This window comes from Salvia miltiorrhiza, chromosome 4 (genome assembly GCF_028751815.1).
Source record: "Salvia miltiorrhiza cultivar Shanhuang (shh) chromosome 4, IMPLAD_Smil_shh, whole genome shotgun sequence".
Lineage (NCBI taxonomy): Eukaryota > Viridiplantae > Streptophyta > Magnoliopsida > Lamiales > Lamiaceae > Salvia > Salvia miltiorrhiza.
The window spans coordinates 10,534,725-10,544,392 of record NC_080390.1 but is presented as its reverse complement, the minus strand read 5'-3'; the positions used below and the strand labels follow the sequence as shown (position 1 = coordinate 10,544,392).

Genomic DNA, 9,668 nt, shown 5'->3' with positions numbered 1-9,668 from the left:
AATATATATATGTTTCTAATATTATGCATTGTCACCAAAGTAACTAAAATCGCTTATTAATATAAACGATTATTTCTTATATCATCAAGAATGATATGTCCTTTAAATTCTACCCATAGAATATAGATAAATAAATTTTTCATTGCGTAATGAAAAATATAATAATATCATTTTATGCTCATATAAGCATAATATAATTTATCGACATATAATATCAGTTAGCTCAATGTATATATATATATATATATATATATATATATATATATATATATAGGGAATGGCTAAAATAAGAGCATTTCTTAAGATATAAAATAAGAATCATTTTCAGCCCTTAGATAATCAAGATCTACGGTTGATTCGTAATCATGTTGGATGAATTTATGGTCCTGAGTTCGAATCCCAAAGGTAGCAAAAATTTATTTTTCACAATTCATACCTTTATACAGCGAATTCATACGTGTTCTACATAAAATTCATACATTAAAAATTGCTCTTATTTCTTATTTTAAGATGCGCTCTCACGGTAGCCCACCCATATATATATATATATATATATATATATCACAAACGTTGCTAAATAAATAGCAGGATAATATATATATATATATGGGAGGGCTACAGTGAAAATACTTCTTAAAATATAAATATAAACGTTTTTTAATGTACGAATTTTATCCAACAGGGTTACGAATTGTGAAAAATAAATTTTTGCTACCTTTGGAATTCGAACCCAGGACCATGAATTCATCCAAAAGGGTTACGAATCAACCGTAGATCTTGATGATATAAGGGCTGAAAATTGTTTATATTTTATATTTTATATTTTAAGAAGTGTTTTTATTTTAGCCCTCCCCTATATATATATATATATATATATATATAGGGTGTGGTTCTAGAGAGAACTACATTATTTGTGAGAACGGGAGAACCATCAAATCTAATGCATTCACTGTAAAAATTAATGCATTCGCTGTTAAAATTAATGCACTCAAAAAAATAAAAAAAATTGCTCCCTTCAGGATTCGAACCCAGGATCTGCATTCATCCAACAAGATGATGTATCCACCGTAGATCTTGATGATCGAATGGCTGAAAATGGTTCTCCGTTTTTTTTTTATTTATGGTTCTTTCCTGAACCTCTCCCTATATATATATATATATATATATATATATATATATATATGTATGTATGTATATATATATAGTTAATAATAATCCCATTTTTGAAATTTAATTGATGGATATAGAAATCATTAATATACATATATATTCATATACATATGCATTATTATTATTATTATTATTATTATTATTATTATTATTATTATTATTATTATTATTATTATTATACTAAAAAACATTTAATGAGTCACACATCCTTACTGGACGCGGAATACTTTTAAGCATGTTTAGAAATTTCCTAGTTTTAGCAAATGATAAAAGTTTAAATTCCTACGAAATAATCTTTATAATATTATATATATATATATATATAGATAATTTAAAAAAATGGCGGGTATTACATCCTCACCCCCTTAAATAAATTTCGTCTCGAAATTTACTAATCATCGGAGAATAGTTCTGGATATTTATCTCTCATTTTATCTTCGAGTTCCCACGTAGCTTCTTCCTCTCCATGATGATTCCACATCACCTTGAATAATGGAATAGACTTCGTTCGCAATTGTTGGACCTTTCGATCCATAATTCGTTCTGGCTTCTCTTCAAAACTCAAGTCTGGTTCGAGGGTGATTTCTTCTTGATGAATAACGTGTTTAGGGTCAAACACGTTGTTGGGAACCTTGTGGAATATCCTAACCCTTGTTTTGATGATACCAAAAATCATAGGACTTAATTGTAATAGACTAGAATTGTTTTGAACTCAAGTGTTAGAGTTCGTTTCTAGTTTAGCTTGCGGTGTCGAAGACTGAAGACTGAAGAACGAAGGACTGAAGACTGAAGACTGCAGATACCAACTGAAGTATCAGTTGAAGAATCAGTTGAAGACTGATTACTAAATGCGCAAAGGACTGATACTAAAGTCAAGTATCAGTTGAACATTCATCCTAGGACTGATCTTCCAACGTTCAGAGCAAGCCACGTACTCACAAAGTACAGCCGCATTAAATGCAGAGATCTCAGGATCTTATCTCTGCAGAGGTCATTCCTATCTGGTGGTTACTTTTCAGAGACGTCACATCTCCTGTCCATCAAAGAGAGCCGTTTCCACCCAGACAAGGAACCTCGAAGATTGAAGCCTCAGCCCAAATTCGAATTGCTCTCCAACGGAAGAAATCTTGAGGACGATTTACGCCAACGGATCTATTCAAGAGTTCTCCTACAAATAGCGCTCGAGGATCACTTCAACCTTCACCGATTCAACAACATAAGCTGAAGCTCTGCCGAAATAGCTACTCAGCCTTAAGCTTAAACTCCCCAAAGCTTGAATCGAAGAAGAGAATTCCAAAGCCAAAATCAGTCACTACTGATTACACACATTCTCTTAGACCCTAGGCATATATCTGTTTACCTTGAAGCCAAAGGTCAAACTTGCTTCAAAGAACTTGTTCTTTGTAAGTATAGTTGGCACTCGTTCAAACCTCCCCCCATAAGAGTGTTTTGAGTGATTCGGAGGTCAGAAGGGTTTTCTGACTCTGAGAGTCTTAGCACGAGTTGTGTTAAGCAAGGGAAATCCGACGCGAGTGAAGCGTGGGTACTGGAGAAGGGTTTTCTTCAGTGTACGGTTGTGTGCACCCGGCAAGCACACGGTTTGGTTTGCAGTGCACCTGTTAAGCACTTGCGGAGTGGATTGTTATTGGTCTGATCAACCAACCGTGGATGTAGAAAAGGGTTTTTCCGAACCACGTAAAAGTCTCTGTGTTGTTTACAGCTTTCAGTTTTACATTCTTACTTGTGTTATTTCAATTGATAAAACTGAACACTGACTAACTGCAAAGAGAAACCATAACCAACAACTTGCTCCACCGAGGCTATTTCGAAACTAAGTTTTATTTCCGCTGTGTACGATATCACTCTGACTGATCTATCTTCTGATAGTCAGGAAGAGTGTTATCGTCTCTGTTTTAGCAAACTCGACTGAAGCCCTTACTTGCATCAGTTAAGTTCCAGCAACTTAACTGATAACTCTTTACTGAAGAGCATTCAGTATCAGTCGTCAACCCTGTTTGGTCAAAACTGATTTCAGTAAAACAGACGTCTTTGTTTGCATGCAAAGTTTCGTTTTGATCTCTGACTGAGATCCCTCTGATTGAGGATTGATTGAAAAATAGCCCATAAGTGTATTCCCCCCCATACACCTATTCGAGACCCTCAGGACCTAACAATTGGTATCAGAGCAGGTTGTTCGCAAGAACTACCTGTATCTGACTAGGTTCTAATTGAACTAGATCCTTTTTCTTAAAGGTCTCGAAAAAGTTCTCTCTTTCTTTTTGTGTTTGCTATCTGTTCTATCTGCTGTTATCTGTTCTCTTTTTTTTTTATGGAGACTAACACAGCAGATTATCTTCTTTACCTATGTTAAGTATTGAAAAATACGACATATGGAAGTTTCGGCTTGAAAGCTTCATCACCGCCCAACATTGCCGAATGTGGGAAGTCATCACCAGCGGACCAATCATCATCATCGAAGCTGTAAAAAGGGTTCATGTTGATCCACAACAAGATCCTTACGATGAGGTCCAGCCCAAGCAAAAAGCAGACTTCACCACCGAAGAAAGGAAGCAAGATGAGCTAGACAACCTCGCCAAAAGCATCATCTCCGGAATCATTCCCGACAAGCATGTCATGAAGATCATCAAGTGCGGAACTGCGAAGGAGATGTGGGACATCTTGGAAAGAATGTGCGTAGGTTCCGAGGAAATCAAGGAGAATAAGCTATCTATAGCTTGTCAGAAGTTCGACTCCTTCCTCATGCTCAAGAATGAATCTGTCGAGGAAATGGAACTTAGATTCAACCAAATTTTGAATGAAGTTCAATCCATTTCTAAAGACAAATACACTCAACGAGAAATCAACCTGAAGATTCTTCGAGCACTGCCACGTGGAGAATGGCAGATCTACTCAGTCGCTCATCAGCATAAGCCAGGTTTCAGTCAGCTCCCGACAAACAAGCTTTTCTCCGATCTCATGGCAAATGAGTTCGACCTTCTGAGAAATCTTGGAAACAAGAAGGCTGGAGGATCAGACGAAGATGGTCCATCAACCTCAAGAGGAGTTGCACTGAAGGCCTCAACAAGAGAAGGCAAGAAGCAGATCAAGGAACCAACGAAACTCAACCCAGAGGACTTCTTCAGTCAATATGCATTGTTGACTGAAAGATTCAACAAGATGGAGTCCAAGTTCCGGAAGTACAGAAGGTTCCACAAGCAGCACTACAAAGGAAAGGAAAGAGAAAGCAACCCCAGACATTCCTCAGATCGAAGCGGAGAAAAGAAGTCAGCCGCTTACGACATCAAAGACATGGAATGCTTTGGATGTAGAAAGAAAGGGCACTTTCAACATGAATGCCCTGATCTGACTCAAGCTGAGCGCAGAGAACTGAGAGCTAAGAAAGATCGTAGCTTTTCGAAGAAGAAAGCGATGGTTGCTGACGATGCTAATTCTTCCAAAGACACATCAGAATCATCCGACTTCGACAGTTCCAGCTCAGACGATGAGAGCCGAGCCCTGATGGCCAATGAATCAGAAAGCGTGGCTGACAACAGCTACGACAATGGAATGAATGGCTCAAAGGTAATCTCTCACTCAAAAACTCCTTATACTGATAACTTCCTGATGCTTTCAGGAGATGTAACACCCCGCTTTTTCCTAGCTAAATTTAGAGTAATTTTGAACTTAGAAGTCATGATGATTCACGCCGGATATAAAGAAAATGAATTTATTTTAATTCCAACAAAAATGTTTTAGAAAAAAAAAACATTTATAAATTTAGTTATTAAATTTATGTGCGTCGCATATTTATTTAATTTAGCATTCAAAGCATTTTCACGAGCTTTTATTTAAGCAAACCCTGAACGATTATTACAGTTTTCATAATACAACCCGGAAGACTTTATTTTATTATATTTTATTTATTCACCTAATTTCTCCACCTAATTTCTCCACCTAATTTATCCACCTACTCTTCCACATCCACCTACTCTTCCACCACTACACTCTTTTTCCCCCACCACTACTCCTACCTCCCCACCACTACATTCCATATTACACTTAGCAAGACAAAGCACACTTCATTTTCTTCCTCACACTTCACTCTCGGCTCTCACTCAATCTCTCTCACTATACTCTCTTTTCCTCCATTGATGTCCATTGAAGAAAGCTTAGAGAAGCTTCATCAAACACTACTATGAGATAATCCACCATCCAATCCAATCAAATACTATCATATTTCATCAAATTCAAGAAGCTAGAGCTAAGATCAAAGTTGGAGCAAAGTCTTGATCACCTTTTAAATCCTTGAGTAAGTGATCTTAGATTATTTATTTGATCATATTAATGATATGTGAGTGAGTATATGATCATGATTGAGCAAGAAAATCACCCAATTTATTTTTATGAAACTTTCGAAAATTAGGAGCTTGAAACCTTACGAATTTTGTTGTTTATTTTCTTGACTTGGCTTGAGTTATATGATGATGGATTTGAGTTTATGAGATGATCTAGATGATTAATGATGGATGAGATTGAAGCTTGAGGTTGAGAAGTGAAAAATGAAAAATGTTAGTTTGAGGAAGAAGATGATATATATGTGTTTCTATATGTGATTTTGTTATATGATGTTGATTTGAAGATTTGAGTGGGTATATGAGTTCTTGAGCATGCTATGATGTTAAGTGATGGTTTAGATTGATGATTAGAAGTGATGAAATGAGTTGTTGTTGAGAATTATGATGTTATATTCAAGTTAGAGATATTATTAAGATATATAAGTTTTAAATACAAATTGGAGAATTTCGTAGGCCTACTGACCTACTGTGATCGATGGTTTGTCGATGTCTAATAACTTTGAAAATTTTATAGAAAGTTTCTACATGAGTCTTGAGTACCCTGGTAAAATTTCAAGCTATTTCAATTTCGTTTGATATTTCTTTAAAATGCAAAACCTAAACTGCACATTACCACCGAGAATTTCAGAGAACAGGGGAAAGAGTTATTCATTTAAGTAGCTCCCTATGTGATCTAGCTTTCCAACTTTTTATGGTATCAACCTTATTGTGTTATCTAGATATCCACCAAAGTTGAGCCCAGTTTGACAACGTTTACTATTTTTCAAAAATTGTAACCTTCGGTTGCACAAAACTGCCAGAAATGGTAGATCGTGGTAAAAACGTCATATCTCTCAAACCACTTGGAGCTTTCGACTCTATTTTTTTTTAAATGAAACTAGACTCGAAGAAATTTCTTTCAGTATGAGTCTCGAGTCCAGGAGATGTCGGAGTCAGAACAATTTAAATTTTGAAGTTGAGTCAGTGTGAAAATAGAGCATATTTTAATGATGTTTGATTGTGATTCTTATGTGCCTTATGTGATTGTGTTGCCTATGTGTTTGAATTTTCACTAAATTATTTTAGTGAATTTAAATCTCTTGATTTAAATTTTAATATTTAAGGTTGGGACTATTTATTTTAAATGAGGTCCGTTATTTTATTTAATTTATTGATGGACTTTAAAAATGAAAACAAATTTTGGGATTAAACCCTCATTTTTATAATATTTCAAGGCTTTTTGAGTATGTATTTTAAATGGTTAAAATGTTTTATTTCATCTCAATGGATTTTAAAATGTTTTATTATTTATAAATGAATAATGGAATTTCTTATTTATTTACATGAAAAAAAAAAATGAAATGTATAGAATGTTATAAAAATGGTGCATGATTTCTTTTATGTTCATATGAACTTGTGATTTTAATGATACTAAACTTAAGGATTTTATTTCTTTCTGTTTATTGTTTACGTGATTACGTGATATTATGTGGTTAGTCACGAGGTTATGTTGGTTTTCGATTGTCTTTAATGGAACGAATTATGGATGCTAGAACCCTAAAACACTAAAAGAAAATCGAGTAAGGATATTGTTGGTGTCCTTAACTCAAGAAATTTAGTTTTCAAGTATTTATTCATTAAATTTGAAAACCCGGCGTGATGAATCAAGTATGTTTAGTACATCCATAAATACATTAAGATTAGTTTCATGAGACCTATTAAGAATAAAATTTCTTGTAGGCTTTGTGACCAGGGGAATTAGCGCTGTTTTCCCAAGACAGGTTTTTATGTGTATGATCTTCAGGCTTTGCCTATCCAGGTGGGCTTACTTTCCAAATGTACAAAGTATGATTGAGTTATTAAGCTCTAAATGTTTTCAATGAAATGCAAATTGTTTATTTAATGTAATGAAAACTGTTTATCCAATAAAATATTTTGTGCACTCTGCTCTGTTTAAGGCTCGCATAAGTTAATCGATCGAGGTTCTCTTATGACCTAACACGTTGTTTGAGAATTGTGTACACCTATTAGCTGACCTGGTGGGTTGATCTCCATCGGGCACTAATCATGTATGAGGCGTTATAAGGGTGCTCGACGGGATGTGTTCCGGAGCATTGGGTCCCAAATGGGAACTTGACTGGGTTACGCCCTCAGTTCAAGTAAAGCGGGAGATATGGATCCGTCGGTGGCTAAAAGGTCCGGGATCACAGCGAGTAACGGAAAGGGAGTGTGACATGTGCGCACAAATGAAAAATGTTTTAACATGCTTAGAAATTATTTCATTTTAAAACCTTCTAAGTCATGTCAAGTATAATTGGATAAACTGCTCTTACGAAAATATGAAATGTTTATGAAAATGCATGCCCACTAAGTACATTAGTACTTAGCCCAAAAATACTTTCAAATGTTTTCAGGTTGGCTGGCTGGTGCTGACGGGACGGAGCTGAGGCTAGAGTTAAAATTCATATGTTAGACTTCCGCTGTAGCAATTACTCTTATACATCTTTTGTTTTCTCAACTTAAGATGACTTCATGTCGAGCTTAAATTTGAAATTCTAGTTTTATGCTAATGAATGTTGGTTGTCAGAAGCATGAAACAAAACTTGTGATCCAAAGGGGCATAGCCCGACTTTCTATCCTATTTCGGGTTTTTACAAGGTTGTTCCTTGTTTATTTTTATGAATTAGTTGCACCTCGATTATATTTATTCTTTCAAGAATTGGGGTGTGACAGGAGACCACTCAGAATCTGGAGATAGCTCATCCGATGAAACTGACGAGTTTGATCAGCTCATGACTGATCACTGTCAGTTAAGGAAAATGTTCGAAGATCTCCTCAAACAAAATCAGAAATTGGACAAGGAGATCAATGATGAACGAGCTAAGAATCAGACAATCATCTACTTTCCGGATGAAACTTGTCTTGATCAGCTAATCATGGAGAACAGCCGACTGGAGAAAAAGCTCAGAAACTCCAACTCAGAATGTGAGAAAGCATCTCATGAGATCAAGAGGCTCAATCACAAGCTGGAAGAAACAGTCAAGAACTGCATGATGCAGTCACCCATGATGAGCAACTTTCCATTGAAAGGCCTTGTTAAAAGCATTGGAGGAAAGGTTGCAGCTGACAAAGGAAAGAAGATCATGATCATTTCAAAGGACGATCCTTCTGAAATCACAACATCATAAGAATCAAGAGATCATGATATGGATGAAGTTCGCAAGCGCAGACTGATGGCTAGATCAAATGTTCCACCTCCACGGAGCTATAGACGAGCAAAGGAGGCCCCCAACCAGATCATCTTACTGAGAAGACTGGAAAGCAGATTTCAGTCAAAGATCGGGGAAGGAACATCAGGAATCAAGAAGAATCTTCCTCACCAATCCAGGGGGAAGAAAGGCCACGACTGTCAGAGACTGACATCAGTTCAGTTTCAGAAGGAACAATATCCATGGAGACCAAACACGGCTGAGTCCAGACGAGCTAAGCGTCATCCACAACGACAAGCAACTGGACGTCAGACAAGTCTCCATAAGTCTACAAAGACTCGAGTATCTCAAGGAAGATACTTCGCCGAGCAAAGAAGACCTCAACCACTCATCAGACAGAATTGCTACAAGAGTGAGGCCTTCAAAGGAATTTCTCAACAGAAGAATGCTCATGTGCCAACTGAAGCGCCAACAACGTCAATCAGACAATCAACAAAGCGCAAGAGATCAGCCAGAACAATTCTGAAGCAGATATGGGTTCCAAAGGGAACTCGAACTAACATCGAAGGACCCAAAGCTTGATTGAGTGCCTGAAGCTACTCTTCCTTGCAGGTCAATGTCAGGAAACACAAAAAGAAGGAAGAGGTTAAAGCTTCAATCATAACGTGGTATCTGGATAGTGGCTGCTCGAAGCACATGACAGGCTATAAAGAATATCTGTCTCAGTACGTTGAGAAAGCTGGATCCAAAGTTGCATTCGGAGACAACTCAATCGGAGAAACAAAAGGCTACGGTGTTCTCATAATGGGTAACGCCAGTATCAGTAATGTTAGCTTTGTTTCTGGTCTTAAACATAACTTGTTGTCTGTGAGTCAATTTTGTGACAGCGTTTCACAGTGAAAATCAAGAAAGATGAATTCACTGTTAGAAACAATCAAAAGAAGGTGGTTCTAAA

The 9,668-nt window shown here is 36.4% G+C and overlaps 1 long non-coding RNA gene across 1 annotated transcript; it reads left to right on the top strand.

Moving 5' to 3' along the window:
- The first annotated feature begins 5,023 nt into the window (after positions 1–5,023).
- LOC131022674 (uncharacterized) lies at positions 5,024–8,145 on the top strand. Its single transcript, XR_009101382.1, has 2 exons — positions 5,024–5,479; positions 7,245–8,145. It is a non-coding gene; the product is annotated as an uncharacterized LOC131022674 (long non-coding RNA).
- The last annotated feature ends 1,523 nt before the right edge of the window (positions 8,146–9,668 follow it).